Source organism: Triticum dicoccoides, chromosome 1A, assembly GCF_002162155.2.
Source record: "Triticum dicoccoides isolate Atlit2015 ecotype Zavitan chromosome 1A, WEW_v2.0, whole genome shotgun sequence".
In the NCBI taxonomy this organism is placed as follows: Eukaryota; Viridiplantae; Streptophyta; class Magnoliopsida; order Poales; family Poaceae; genus Triticum; species Triticum dicoccoides.
In genome coordinates this window covers 258,103,786-258,108,616 of record NC_041380.1, presented here as the reverse complement: position 1 = coordinate 258,108,616, position 4,831 = coordinate 258,103,786, and the positions used below count along the sequence as shown (strand labels likewise).

The 4,831-nt window shown below is 42.1% G+C and overlaps 1 pseudogene; it reads left to right on the top strand.

The window, feature by feature from the left end:
• LOC119267943 overlaps nucleotides 1-4,424 on the top strand; it is a 10,263-nt pseudogene extending 5,839 nt beyond the window's left edge.
• Nucleotides 4,425-4,831: the final 407 nt, after the last annotated feature.

Below are 4,831 nucleotides of genomic sequence, written 5' to 3'. Positions count from 1 at the left end.
AAGTTCAAAAAACAAATCTGCATAGTCTGTGGATGGGGATGGAAGGAAAGAATTGTGATTCTAATGTGCCATTGACAGTGGCGGGCATTAATTGGGGAGGCGGAGATAGCAGCTTGACATGCATGATGTTTGATTAGAATCGTGTTTACTTGGTGATGCTTTTAGTTTGCTAGAACTTTTTAGCCTGAAAGAATGCAAAATGCATATACACTGGGATTAGGAATCCATTAAGTTATCTTAGTTTCTCTTTCTGGTTTGAGTTTAGTATTATTTTTTCTTCTTCATGCATTTAATTTGCTGTGCAGGTGTCTTAGATAAGATGCTATAAGGATTACATAACTTTCTTTACCAATCACAGTACCGACGGTGGCAGGCCATGCTTTCTATCTGCAGTTCTCCAGCTAAAAGTCTAACTGCAGGAGTATGTAGAATCTTCTTTACTTAACTAGCTTATACTCACGGACATATCGTGAAGCACAAGCAGCCTTGCAACCACAAACCTTGTAGACTTCTCTTTTCATATCCAAACTTTGCAAACATTTCATTCATGTTTTTAAACTTATTCTACGTTTATTTTAGTGCACCAAGAAAAAATAAATTTGTGACCATTTGTGCTTATCTACTACTGCTTTGAGTTTTTTTTCTTCTTTAAAGGTTTGATAGTATATGTGTAGATTTTTAACTATTTTTGTTACTATTACAAATTTAGTTACATTTCTCAAAATAAAAGAAAATACTAAATTTGTATGAACATATAGATCTTATGAAATTTGATTTCATGGTAATTTAGTTACATAAATTATTAAACTCTCAAAGAGTATGTATATGCAACAATCACAATGTATGTTTCTCTCGAAAAGCGATAATTCAACCAGTGGCAACACAAAGGCATGTTCACCTTATAGAGAATGAGGATAACATTGTTTCCGACGTTTGTCAGAATTGGATATAAGAAGTGGCACGTGGAGCAGGATTTGCGTTTTTTTTTCGCCCGGTGCAACGCACGGGCATTTGTACTAGTATATATAATAATAATAATAATATAATAATAATAATAATAATAATAATAATAATAATAATAATAATAATAATAATAATAAACCAGCTATTGTTTCTGGTTGTACGTCGTCGCCAATTTTGCAGAAAAGTCCTTGTGGTTTTCGGTATTAAACCCGTGGTCCTTTTTAAAGTGAGAAAATGTTTCGAGCCCAGATCCGGCTCGCCCAGGCTCGAGTGCCGCGGCCGCCACCACCACCACCCGACCCCGAGCTCCTTCTCCCGTGCGGTTCCTCCCCGGCCTCCCTGCCGCCGCCCAACCTCCACCAGCCGCGCCTCCCACCACATCCCGCCGGCAGCCCAGAAACGTCGCGCCGCCTGCCGCCCCTACCTAGCAGCACGACCCCGACTACTTCCACCACCCGTGTTGTTGCGCTCCTCCCGCGTATGGCCACCAGCGTTAGATCCAACCACCGCAGAGCCCTGCATCGCCAACCACCGCCTACAGCGCTGGATCCGGTCGTCCCCGACCATCTACCACCTTCTTCTACCTTGAGCCGTAGGAGAGACCCCCCCTCTCTTTGTAGTTCGGCGCTGGAAGCCAGGCTCATGGACCACGCCGCCGTGACCGGATGGGCCGTTCTCCTCCTCCCTTCTTCCTCACATGCGAGCATGCGCAACTCACATGTCGCTCACTTCTCTGTTGAGGAGGTGAGCAGCTGCTCCACCGCCTTCCTCCGGCTATCACCTCCACGACACCCACCCACACGGTGGACCGCAGTGAATACCTCGGCCATCTCACGGTGAAAATCCCAGCTGGCGGGTGAAAATCCCAGCCGGCGCGGACTTGCAATTTGTTCCGTGTGTGTGCAATACTCCAAGTGCAGTGCATCGGCCACACTGCTTAGGCATCACGGGAGTTGCAGTTCGGTGCCCAATCCCATAAGGAGCAGTGGCAAAAGTTTGATTTGTGCAATTTAAGGTTCAGTTTTCAGTTCAGCTCCCTGTTTCACGGGATATGTGTAGTTCATTACTGCGTGCTAGCAGATTCAGTGTTATTGTGTGTGTGCAGTGCAGTTCATCGGTGGGGCAGTCTGGCTGGCGGCCATGTGTTGTTCTTGCTCCTACCTCGGATCCAATTCTCCATGACATCCATGTCTGCGACTGTGGTTTGGGCAGCACATGCAGCTGACAGCACGGTGTTGTTTCAGCTCGTTGGCATGCGACTCTGTACCGTGGGCGTGCAGCTCACCAGTGTCAGGCTTGCAGTTCCTTGGCGTTGGCAACCAATAGTTGTTGGCATGCCTCTCTGGGCTCCTACCATAGACCTGGATATGTGGATAGATTTCATTTATTCAATGGTTCGTTGATGCACGAGTAAACTAGCAAAGCGGCATCCTGCTTATGTAGCTTTCCATCCATTGACTAGCCGGCTATCCATGCAACTGGTGATGACTGTGCAGCAGCCAAACTTAAATAAAAATCATACATCCGGCCTCTAATCCCTTGCAATTGATTATATATTTTAACAAACACGAGATGACGAAACATCATTTAATTTTAAGAGAATCAATAAATTATAGAAACTGAAGTGGCATATATATGACAGTCTGATCTGTAGGCCTTTTATGTTTTTTTCCAAAAGCAGAGAAGGAAAAAGAATCTCATCTCCAAAGTGTTCAGTGCAGAGAAGATGAACCATGCAAAAACTCAAGGTGGATCATGGTGGCTTCACTGCTGGCGGAACGGCAGAGGGTTTGGCTGCTACCAGGGTGATTCAAAGGGAGTATATAGGTAGAGTTTTTGCGGCCTCTTGCATGAACATGATTAATGGTAGCTTATATTCCATGACATGATTTTACAGCTGTAATGATATGTTTCATGCGAGAGGACATAAATTTGCATCATATTTTTCTGTCCTGTTAGTTCCAAATTACAATGTTGAGTGGTCCAGTGAGTAGTGCTTCTATAAGCAAGGGAATGATAGAATGACGCACGATTCTGCAGGTTAGACGAGCCGCTGACAAAGACAGGCCTCTATTCTAAATTTTTACTTGCAAAGATGGACCATCAGCTACATAATATGTTGGCTAAACTCTCACAGGTCGCTAACAATTTTTATTTATTGTCATCTTGGTAATTGGCATTGGTGGTATTGTCTTTTGGTTCAACAGAATGTTGTTCAAGTGAAAATGCAGAGGAACATGTTGAACAAAAGATGTGGTATAAAAGGGAAAGGATAGCCTAAACAGTACAATGATGCAAGTTCAGATTTCATATGCTGTCTTCCCTGCCTCATGAATATGCTAGCATGGTTGTCTTCTAGATTATGCACATGTCTTTGTTTTCCATATACTATCGACGCATTGTGTAGTATGTACTAATTCTAGGGAGACTGATCTCATACTGTTCACTCTTCAGAATTAGTATTTATAAGTTTTTGTGTGGTTTTAGTACCTCAGTTAAGAAATAAACATTAGCCTTCTCTAAAGAGGTTTGCTGCCTTGCTTTTTATAATTCTATTAATTTATATTAATCTCCTTGCATAGAACTTCTGTTGCATTACTCCCCGATTGCTATTAGTGGCCCTGTCACAAGAGATTGTTGTAAATCCTCAATATGTGTTTGATGTAAAACAATGTCCAATCTACTACATGGTGTCTCAGTCTCAAGTTCATAATTTCTATATCATTTGAATTGTATACAACAAGATACAAAAGCAGTAGGTCTCCAGCTGGCACAAAAATGCAGACTTGATTTGTTTTAGTTCCTTAATACATCTACTACAACCTACAAGAGACCCTATCTAAGAAAACAAAATCAAGGACCAATGTACTTCTGACATTATTTCTCATTAATATCAAATTAGAATAACATTGATGGAACATATTCTTTTTCTCTCCTTGCTTGAGTTAATGGAGTACAGTATTGCATTTTGCTGAGATGTTCTGCTCAATGCAGGTTTGGAGTCGACCAAGGAAGTCACAGTTTAAGAGCTCGAGGAGGAGGGGCGTGTGGAGGTTCCCGCCGCCAGTGGCTGCACTGCTGGTCTTCGTCGCCTGCTCCTGTCAGATCCAGCATGACCTACCCTATCGGTTCTCCGTCGCTTCACTCTGCTTCATGTGCATATGTGCAGAGAAGATGACGACCCCGCCCCTGTTCTTCGCCAGCCACACTCTCCCTTATGCGGTAATAAATCTCAAGAAATGCCCTTTTCGTTTACATGAACATCAAACCTACTTTTTTGTTTGATGTTGGTGCATGTCCAGCCTGATATGTGTGTTTGGCTGCTGCTGTGCGATTGCTGGCTGTGTTGCTACTTGTGGCAATAGTTATTTTGTTTAAGTATGTGGGACGACAATGCTTCTGTCTTTTGGTGGAATCATTTTCCTTTTAATTTAATTACCTGAGAAAAAATTCTATATTTTCTTACTTCCCTTTCTTTGTTGTTTTCATGGCTGACTATTTGAAGTTATCTGTTCACTTAAGCAGTTCTTGCCTGCGGGCAAGTTTTTGTATGTTCATCTAATAATGGAAAAGATTCAAACCTTCAATTTTGTAGGAACGATTTTATTGCTCGAGTAAGATATGTATTTACCAAAGAACATGAGAAGGGCAAGTTTTTATACATTGGAACTTTCATTACCCCCAGTATTTTAGTCCTTTTCCTTGCATCTTGCTCCCAGGAATCCTTGAGTGTATAGGTTCTCTCCATTGAAACCGTTTAGGTAGAATATACTTATGGTGGTATAGTTGTTTTACCAGTATTATAATTCAGCTGTGCAAAATTTAATTGCGGCTGTAAGGATTCAGGTTTGTCTCATGGTAAACCTTA